The sequence below is a fragment of the Candoia aspera genome, chromosome 1 (genome assembly GCF_035149785.1).
Source record: "Candoia aspera isolate rCanAsp1 chromosome 1, rCanAsp1.hap2, whole genome shotgun sequence".
NCBI lineage: Eukaryota > Metazoa > Chordata > Lepidosauria > Squamata > Boidae > Candoia > Candoia aspera.
Window position 1 is genome coordinate 62,894,976 of NC_086153.1, and position 11,029 is coordinate 62,906,004.

Here is an 11,029-nt window from a genome sequence, read left to right on the forward strand (position 1 = left end):
GACAGTATGTAGTAGAGTTCCTTTTAACTTCTCTTTGAAGCCTCCTGCTCCATATTTGTTTCATGAATACAGAGATGATGTTAAAAAAATTCTTATAAACTCACTTTTGGAACAAAAGCTTGGGTGGCATTAGGCATTTAATGGTATATTGCGCTGATTAGTATATTGTAAATCAATAGTTATTAAAAATAAATACCTGCTGAATACAGACAGGGCCTGATACACTGATTGAAAGATGGGCTTATAGTTTTGCTAGAAGTGGAGCATGGCGTTCTTGTTTTTTGCAGACTTCTCACTTCATTTTCTTGTAAAAACAGAAACTTGTCTTGTTCCTTATTAAAACAATACTCCGATGTAGTAAGTTGAACTGGTTTCCTTGGCAAGTGCATTTTCAGTGAGCTACAGCTAAAGTAGCATAATTGCAACAGAGTCTTAGGCTCATGAGTTAAAGGTATTTAGTTGAGCGTTTTCCAAATACTTTGTAGTTCCTTGATCTGGTCATTAAATCGGCCTGCAATATGTAAGTGGAATAAAACTTCTTTGTGGCACTGTGGAGATTAAAACTCTCTTCTTTGTGGTAACTCAAGACAGTTTAAATCTCAGAAAAGCTCTATAATTTTTTTTATTTGGGGGGCGAGGGACTCCTTTAGACAACTTTGTTCTTCACTTAGGGCACATTCAATAACTGTTTAATAACTGTGCGTGATTTCTTGGGTATTCAGAATGAGAAAAGATGTTCTTCAACTTCCGTGAACCACATTTATTTGTACTAGCTAAAGATCTGGCCCTTAATCTTTAGCTATTTGTCCTAAACTTATTTAAAATAATCATTGAGGACAAACCTACATCACAGGAAGCTTGCTCCTCAGCATTTAGAGCAGGATTTGGGAATTTGGCTATGTGTGGGGTTTGCTAGTGTTAATAGTTCTGCCGCTGCATGTGCCAAAAACATGAATACCATTTCTTTCCCCTTCACTTCCATCAAGAGCTAAAATGCAAGAAGTAAATCATTTCTGACATTTTCTTTCTGTCTCTTTTGACAAATCTCAAGTAACTGAAGTCTTAGTTAGCTACAATCTCACAGCAGTTTTTAATTATTTATAACTTAAAGCACCCTGCCCTATATACTGCTCTCCAGATGCATTTACTTCAGCTTCCAAAACTCCCTGCCAAAATAGGTCTTTTAGGTCTGTAATCTCTTTGTGGGCTTGCTGACTGTGAGGAATTATGTCAAATTCTCAAAGAACCAGGTCACCATTTACAAAGTCAAATTCACTGTTTTATAAAAAGTTTGCAAGTACTTCAGTGAATCAGTCCGCACACACATTCAAACTGAAATTTCTGAGCAATGCTCAGTCATCTGGTGATGCTTCTAGTTCCTAAACTCTTCTCTGAGATCTGACGGCATGCGTTGTAACTGGCCTCCTTCCATCTGCTCCATTTGGTATCAATTTGTGTTTGGAAAAGAGCATTTCCAGCTCCCAGCTGTGCAGGCCTGCCTGCCAGGGCAGCACTGATTGGATTTGCAGCTGTGCTTAACTTCCTTTACAGTTTTTGCATTAGACTCTTGTTCTAGGGTTGAAGGGGAAAAAGTAATAGGAAGTTATAAAGGCCTGTAAGGGAAAAACAGTACCTAGTGTGAGAACTAATCTATATATTATGGGTTATTATTTCATTCTTCCATGTATGTAATTCTTTTCATCTCGCAATTGCCAATTACTAGCTAAGGACAAATGATTCTGCTGATAATCTTTCAACACATCAACATGTATTCTTTACTCATCCAAACCCTAGGCAGCTGTTCAGAAGAACTTTATGGCATTGCAGAAATAGTCGTGAGTTATTAGTTTTCTTATGAAAATAATGGACCATTTCTGGATCTTGGGATATGGCAGATATTACATCAAATGCCTGGATTGTTTCTGGTAACACAGAGATACGAAGTGTTGAGAGATGCTGCCCCGTGGAGTTGCAGAATAGAGTGCAAGGTCCTTATAAATCAACTGCTATTAAGAAATTCACACAAGGGAAGTACTAATAAGATAGATCTTAATAATACTACAGTTATTCAGAAGAAATTGGTGGAAATCTCATGAGAAGTTAGCAAGTTGAAGAAAAACAAAAAGCTAACCAAAGCTGACAGTTCTAGTGCTAATTAAAAAGGGATTTAAATACTGATAAGACATGCATTCTTAGTTGTTGAATAAGTCACTAGAGATTAACATTGCATTTGTAGAAATATTACTATCAATATACTTCCCTGGCTGATCTTTTCCTTGCTCAATACTTAAAGTGCTTTATGGTGTAGGACCCAAGAACCCTCAAGATCAATTTTTCCAATACATGTATAGTGATCTTTGTCAAAACCCTTCTTTGTGTTTCTCTGCCTTCTGCATTCAAGTAGATGAAAACTGTAAGGTTTTCAGCTGTGATACTTCAGTTGCACAATATTCATCCAAAATAGTTTCACTTGATACCTACTTATGTCTTTCTGATGCCAGATTAAAAGCTTTTTAACATTTTCCCCAACACCTCTTTGATTGTTTTAGCAAGCTCCCTGATGCTTTTTAACTTGAACTTTTTATTCTGGAAGTTTGTAAATAATCAATGTATACTTGAGATCTAGAGTTGGATTTATGCAAAAAACTATGGTAGTACTTCAACTTTGCTTATTATATGATTTCAAAACGTTCAGATGTGTGATGAGTCTATTTAAACTGTGATTCCATAAAGAACATTCACAACTGAAGTGATTGTCCAATTTTATCTATTGTGGGAAAACCAAGTAAACCGGGTTACACAGAAACTGAGTTTTAAAACCCAGAGTCATTCAGCCTGAACTTTGTATGAGTATTCCTATTCTAACAGACTTTGATCCAAGAAAACTTAGGGCCCTGTGTATTTGTAAGGGGAAAAGGATAAAAACCTTGGTAGAATCCACTTGTACTGTATGCAAAGCTTTTTGCTGACAGAATAGGTGATCAAAATCTATGCAATAGATTAGATTTTGGGGTGTTTAGGGGATTGTAGATTGAAGAAACTCAGTTCAGGTGATGTTGAGTTTCATCCATTATAAATCCCTCCAATTAAATTGTCACTGGTCAACTAGTAATGTTGACATCAAATTTCTATCTACCTTCTAATTGTCTACACATGCCTCAGGAGTGTTCAGGACTAGATACTGAAACTTTATAAAAATTAATAAACAATTATATTTAAATATAGAATACTAATATACATTTTTAAAATTAATATTCTAGTCATCCACAGTATATAAGTGAATGGCAGAGAGCTTATTCCTTCTCTAAACACAAAGTCTCTTGTACTTTTGAAAAACTTTCTGAAACCCCAGGTCTGGCCACTGAGTCATCTATGATACAAGTCCAGAGAGCCCAATCCACAAGGCTATCTTAATGGAATTTAAAATTATTTGATTTCCAAATATGGGGCCTAAAAGGACTCCCAAGGATGACTTATATGTTTTTGATATTTATTTATAAGAGTATTATTAATAAACTATAGAATATAATCTATATAGGGTGTAGTGCAATCAGTAAAACTATATTCAGCAAAATCATACAACAGCACAAAATACGATGAAACACATGCCTTTTTAAAACAGTGGCGTATTCAACAGATAGGAATGCCCAATCCTTTAATCGGCTTATTTATTTTAACATAATACTAAAACCAGGCAATGCTGTATCTGTGGGGAATTCTAGCTCAGGAGTGATGCATTATTTGCAGCTTGGGGGCCATGAACAGCCTTTAAAAGCCCCAGAGCCCTTCCAAGTTTTGTTATGATAGAAAGGAAAAATGATTAAAAATGTTGTAAGTAATCCTACTTGTCCAGACTTAATTTAATCAAATTAGTCTGTGTCTTGGACCACTTACTTTCTTGGCCTGACACTGTTTGGAGTGCAGACCCTAGCATGTCACTCAGAGATTTAGTGTGGTCCTTGATCTGCATATCTCCATCCAGGTAATCTCCATTACTCTCTGCAGCAGTAAACCATTCTTTGATCCTTCAGGTACTTTTGTCCAGTGGCTTGATCTCATCTAGTGAATTGTTGAAATTGTATCAGGCTGATATAGAAGTACCCACAACACTTTGTTACTATCCCCCTCATTGTTTTCCCCATTAATGAGATATTATTTTCACTGCTTTCTAATTTCTAACTTGTTTCCATCTCAGCTCTCTGCAATGCATTTTCCTACATACTCAGTTGTTTCTAAAATATTTTTTGAAAGATAATTCATTCTTCCTCAGTAGAATTCCAATCAACCAATATAGAAAATTACAGACTTCTAACTAGAATTTCCATCAACCAAAGCATCAAATTACAAACTTCTAACCAGGAAGACTTCTCATTTAAAAATCACTTGGAAATACATAGTATACATGTGTTTAGCATAAGGTAGCTGCATTTCTGAAATGCAGCTGCTATGAAATAAATTTTTCCTAAGGGCCATATTTTATGCATTCTGTATGCCAGCTTTCCCCAACTGGGTGCTCTCCAGATGTGTTGGGATTACAATTTCAAGAATTCTCAGCCAATAAGCCCAACATATTTGACAAATACCAGGTTGAAGGAAACCTGTTCTATATTGCAATCACTGTGGGACAGATTTTCACATGAAAATCAGTTGTGTGTACATCACTGTGAAATGATTTGCTGAGGACCTTTGACTAAATAATCCATCAGGAAAAAACATGTGTATATGATGATCACATATAACAAAGCAGTTAAATTCACACATTCTTGAAGTCACAGTGAATAAGCACTGGAGATCTGAAGATACTAAGTAGAATGTTTTTGCCTTTAGGTTGTTCATGCTATGTTTCCTATGGAAAACAGCATCATAGCCAGCAACTGCTGTTGTGATAAGTAGACAAGACTTGACCTGTAGTATAAGTACATGATGTCATATCCTGATATTAAAAAATGCTGTCAGCATTTTTAAAACTAGAGCTATATGGTAACTGGCCATAAGATAATAGACTAGCATGCTATACACACCATATATTTACTTTGAAAGGGCTAAACTAAAAATGATGTGGGAGATCTTGAACAGGATGGGCAGGGATTTAAAAGGATTAATTGTAGTGTGTGCATGTGCTTGCACGCATGTGCATGCATGCCAGAACAATGGCATTGGAGTATATTTCCATCCATATAATTCTGGTTTGTTCCCCTGGCCAAACCAGTCAGGAGAAGTTTATGAGAAGGATTTCAATCAGCTGAGAATGGAGAGGAAAAGTTTAGTCTAGTGCCCTGGTTACCATCCAATTAATGGTCCCTTTCCCCTCCACCCTGCTACTGATGCTGCCATTTGCATTTTAAGAACAATACCTAACCTGGACTTCCGGCCGCAAAGTCCTTACCCCAGTCCCAGACCCGCAGTCTGGCCACTGGATCTTATACATTGAAGAAAAGGCTCAATATTGTGTGTAACATTACTTTCTGCTTCGAAGAAGCTAGTGGCCGCGCTACACCGTCACGTCCGGAGGGCAGAGAAGAGCGAGGTCACCGATCCTGTCTCCTCCGGACGGCGTGTGCGTGTTTGTACTTCAAAGCAGCCGCGCAGCGACAAAGCTGGGGCGGGAATAAAATGAGTCCCAAACTGCTCCCTTTGGAGAAGTGGGAAAATGGAAGAACCGTCCCTCCCGGCATAGCGTATGTGCGGGAAAATCTCCCTCTCCCCGCGCGTGGTTTGGCAACCTGCTGATGGGCATGGGTTGCCTGCCGCGGCCGAAAGTGAGCTTATTCTTCCCGCTTGAGCAGACGCTCATTCGCCCCTACCTCCCAACGTGCCTGCCTCCGCCCAGCTCCATCAAACTCCGCGCATGTGGGGCGGCGGCACCTTTCCTGACCGAGCAGCCGCTTCCCGCTCGCGCGGACGGGCCCCTCTTCTTCCCGCCCACCTGGGCGGGAGACAGACAGACTCCCTCTCCTCGCCTCCGCCGGCTGCTAGGCAGTGCGGACTCTCTACTCTGCACGTAGCGAATGGAGGCGGTCTCCTCCTCTTCTTTCCGCGCATGGAAAGTACTGCGCCGCGCGTGGTGGTGCCCCCTCCTTTTCTTCGGGTTGACCCCCGCCCCCCGCCTTCCTTTCAGCTGGCGATAAACTCAAGGGCGGTGTGACACTCACCGAGGAGCAGCCCCCGCCCGCCAGTCAGACGCGGGCGCAGTCCTGGTTCGTCCTTCATTCAGCGCTCCTGGCGAGAGAGGTTACTGGCCAGTTCCGGTGGTCGTTTCTCTTTTTCGTTTCTTCCCACTTAAAGTTCAGATCTGAACATTCGTTTCAGTTGTGCGGGAAATGGGGGGCTGTACAGAGGATCTGTGCCGTCTTAATTGCAGGAGAAGGTTGGATTCTATTCCAGAAGAAATCTTTGGGTTTAGATGAGTAAATTAGCCTTTAATAACTCATATCAGGCTATAGTCTTTTCTGACCCGCACTGACCCACCCCCCTGCAGATGTGCCCTGGAAACATCCTTTCTCTGCTGAGTGCCCAGGAAGTTGCCCTCATCTCAACCCTAGCCTATGAGTGAAAGCTGTAGGTTGCCCTTAGCTGGACCAGTGTTAAAGGAGCGCTTCCCTCCTTGAGCCCACTGGATCCAGCAGCAGTTGCAAGGCATGTAAGGCTAGTTAAGCTGTTGCAGCAGAGGCAAATCCAGGTGACCAGTAGCAGGTGGGGTCCGGGAGGCTGTTTCAGGCCCTCCCCGCCACCCCTGGTCAGTCTCATCTGCTCTGATTCTGCTGTCTTTGCAAAGAACTGGGCACAAGCTCTGCTGTGCTGGTGGACCTTTGGGGTTGCCCAAGAACCATAGACCTCTATGTGTGCACATTGCTTTAGCATAAGGGTTCCCTTTCTGCAATGAATCCTTGTCCTAAGCACATATTCAGAGTGTACCACAAAACGATGTGTGAATGTAGCTAATTTACACTCCCTATGGAGTGGTGGAATTAATCTGTGGCTGGTAAATTTAAACTGGCTTGTCAGAATCACCCGACAGCACTAAGTCTGCTCAATTGGCAGTCTTGTAAATGGTTTAGCTCTGTCGTCCTTACCTCATGCAGGGCACACACATAAGCATAATCGGGGCAGCACCATTCAGCAGTGATTTAGAACTGTTGTCGCAGAAGCGGGACAGAGATCAGCAGTGGGGCAGCAGAGTTCACACGGGCAAATCAAAGATGGCTGGATAGCCTTTAACTCAGCTGTGGGGAAAAGCCATGCTATTTTCTCACTAGAGCTTTACAGTGTCATCCAACCCTCTCTCTGCCCCTATAACAGCAACGAAGACAGGCTTTGTGTTGTGGCTAGAAGGGTATTTGCATGATGCTGTAAGATGCTCTAAATTCCTTGTGAGAGCATTGATTTAGTGGGGTTTCCTCCTCTGCTGATAACTCACAGTCAAGGAGGCAACCCTCCCCCCCCCCCGCTTTTTCCAATGAATTTGAAGACTTTTGCTGGGTAATTTATACTCCAGAATCTTTCTTTTTCTGGGTGGTGAGGCAAATGCTTATAGTACGTCCTCAAGCAGTGCATGAAAGCAATACACTTTTCACAATGTGGTCTCCTCTCCAGCAGCTGGTATTTGGAAGGATATTGCTTTTGAAATCCATTAGTTTACAGATGGTCGATTTCCATGAATTAGGCTAGTTCTATATTTATCTTTTATTTATGTAGTTACAGTAGTTAAAAGATGTTTACTTTGTCCTTCAGTTTAAAAGACTTCCAGAGTACAGAAGGTTTACAATTTATAGAGCTACAAGATCTGGGCTGCAAAAATCTGGGGGACCAGTAGATGGCAGCAAAATCATGAAAAGTTTTCTATCTCTGTTGACGTATAGTGGTCATTCAGATTTTTGCAGCCCAGTCTGGGTAGGCTTGATTTACAAGACATGACCCAAGAAGAAAAGCAAGAGGGAAGGAGAAGAAGCAAACTCAGGTGCTACAGTTGGGTTTGAGCTAAATCTAAGCTCAGTGGAACAGCTGCTACTTCATCCTATCACAGCATTAGCAGTAGTTACCACAAGCTGAAATGAGTTGCTCTCGGCTGGAAATGAATCCAGCCATTTATGTTTTTTAAATTGATCACATGCCATCAAATTGCTGTCAGTTTTTAGCATCCACATAGATAGTTTCTCCGGGATGGTCTGTCTTAGCCTGGCCCTTCAGGGTCAGGAAGGGAAGTGGAAATTTATTAGGAAAAACCAGTCCAATTAACTGAGAGACTGAACCTGCTTTATCTCCCCAAAATCCTGCTGCATTGCCTCGTTGTGGTGGGGCGCGGGGTGTCCTGAGAGAGATGAGCAAAGAACATTGGGAGTGGATGCCAAGAGTATTTATTTCCAGCAGGGTCACCCAAGGCATGGTCATCCCAGATGCCCAGCTAAAGCAAGCAGGCACCTATATTAGGCAGCAGTGATATAGGAAGATGCCAGAAGCAGATGTGACAATGGCAAAGGCATCAGTTCAAACCATGGGAGAAGGTAATGGTAAACCGCTCCTGTGTTTTTCCAAGAAAACCACATGGTTAGAAAACATAAAGTGATTCACGATATAGTGCCAGCTGATGGGCCCCTCAGGTTGGGCAGCACTCAACATGCTACTGAGGAAGAGCTGAGGATCTTTTGGAGTACTAATGGCCTTTATGACATGGCTAGATTAAAGCCTTCGGGACATCTAGTTGCTGATGTTGCCATACAAGAAAATAAAACCCGAAGCTGCGCTGCAAAGATAGAATTACAGTAGGAACATGAAATGTAAGGAGCATGAACACGGGGAAGCTCAACAGAGTGAAAGATGAAATGAAAGAACTACAAACTGACATTTTAGGCATCAACAAATTGAGATGGACAGGATTGGACACTTTCAGTCAGAAGATCACACTGTTTATTATTCAGGAAATGAAAAACAAAGAAATAGTGTTGCTTTTATAGTTAGGAAGGGTCTAGCAAGAACAGTACTTGGCTACAGTGTAATTGTAATCAATGATCAAATAATATGGATTAGACTTTGTGGACAACCCTTTAAATATGATCATTCAAGTTTATGCATCAACCACTGATGCAGAAGAAGATGAGATTGATAGATCATCCAACAGACTTTTATTACTCAGGCTTGAAGATCCTTTGCATATTAGGACAATGGCAGCTTTATTTTCAATCTTGTAAGTAAAGCTTTTTTAATAGGGATGAGAATCCGATTGTAATTCGACTCTCTATTAGTAATGCTAAGAGAATTCCTACTTCCAAATGGAAGGCTCCTACCAATGAAAAAGCATTGTGCTGCTATTCGTTCATAATGATTTTTTGTAGTGGATAAAAAGATGGGAGAAGGAGCTGAAAAATACATAAAGGGTAGGAACAGAAGGTGCTTCAATCTCCAGAACGGCTTGTGAATAAAGCAGAGCCAGGGCTGCCTGAGACAAGAGAGAAGATAGAGCAACCCCACTTAGAGAAGCTGGGCAGATTGGCAGTGAATATTCAACCCTGGGGATGAAGCAGTGACAACTGCACGTGTGGTGGTAAGCCAGCTAGGAGGACATGGCAGTCCATATGGCACATAGAGTTCCTTCCTTCAAGAGTGAGGAGCAGCCAGGGCTGCTGCCTCTGTGATAGCTTCTCCATGCTAGAAGTGTACAATACAGGCAGTCCTCATTTAGTGACTGCCTCATTTAGTGACCATTTGCAGATACAACAGTGACGAAAGAGTAACTTTATGACCAATCCTTGCATTTATGACATTCACAGGTCTGTAAAGCAAAGGAAAGCTGAAGTATGATCATAAGTGCAGTTGTGGTTTCACTTAGAGACTGCTTTGCTTAATGACTGAATTGCTGGCCCCAGTTGTGTACGCTAAATGAGGACTACCTGTAAAAGCTTTATTGAGGAGCATTTGAAGTAAAATCTGATCTGTTCACAAGGTGAGATATGTATTTGAACTCCATTTTATAGGCGGCTTAACTCATACCACTCCAGCTTTTTTTTATAGACCAAACAAGTCTATTGTTTCAGTGCATGGACAAACTAAAGGGACTGACTTATGACACAGGGGAAACGCAAATGAAGATCCTTTCAGTTCAAAACAGATGCTGGTTGCTATAAATGGAATGGCAAGGTAAGGTGAGCTGTGATTTTTAGCTGGTGATGCCCGGTGAGCATATCTTCTAATGAAGGATTTCCCAGAGGTTTAACCCCTGTGAGGAATTCTGGGGTTTCTCTGGATCTGGTTGCACCCAGGCTTGGCTAAGCACCAGAGAATTTTGGGATTTAAGTGGCTGTGAAGTGAACGGTTACAGGGCAATCAACGCTAGGCATGGAAAATTAGATTAAAAGGGTTGGAGTGATATGCAGAGTAACAAAAAATTGTTGGGCAGACAATTACACAGCACCAAGAATGTAGCAACTTGCTGGCAGATGTCTTTCATCAGTGCATAGGCACAATTGGATTTCACCCTCTATTCCATCTTTCCCTAATCTGCCCATCAGAGGTGTTGGACTGCCACTCCCTGAATATCCAGTCCTCATGGCTATTATTCAGCACATCTGGTGGGCATCAGGTTAGAGATGGCTGGAATATAGAGTGAGATCTATTTGTGTCTCTCCACTGATGGAAAGGCATTTGTCAGCATGTTGATTTTACAGTAAGTGAGAAGCACTCTGTTCAACACCCCAAAACTACTACTACTTTTTAAAAAATCATATTTCTTGTATTATCTGACATTAAATATGAGCATGGAATCCTGCCCAAGATGTGAGATCAACCACTATCCTGTAAGCTAGTGTTTCTCAACCTTGGGAACTTTAAGATGTGTGAACTTCAACTCTCAGAATTCTCCAGCCAGCATGGCTGACTGGGGAATTCTGGGAGTTGAAGTCCACAGATCTTAAGTTCCCAAGGTTGAGAAACACTGCTCTAAGCACAAATCATAGGAATTTGCAGGGAATGGGGGCAAGGGAGGCTGACAAAACATGTTTAATGACCTTACAACTCAGATCCAGTGACTTACATACTT

General features: G+C 41.4%; 1 long non-coding RNA gene across 1 annotated transcript; it reads right to left on the reverse strand.

The window, feature by feature from the left end:
- Positions 1 to 745: 745 nt before the first annotated feature.
- Positions 746 to 5,506, reverse strand: LOC134488078 (uncharacterized). Its single transcript, XR_010066927.1, has 2 exons — positions 5,387 to 5,506; positions 746 to 1,572 (listed from the first exon to the last, which is right to left on the reverse strand). It is a non-coding gene; the product is annotated as an uncharacterized LOC134488078 (long non-coding RNA).
- Between the last annotated feature and the right edge of the window lie 5,523 nt (positions 5,507 to 11,029).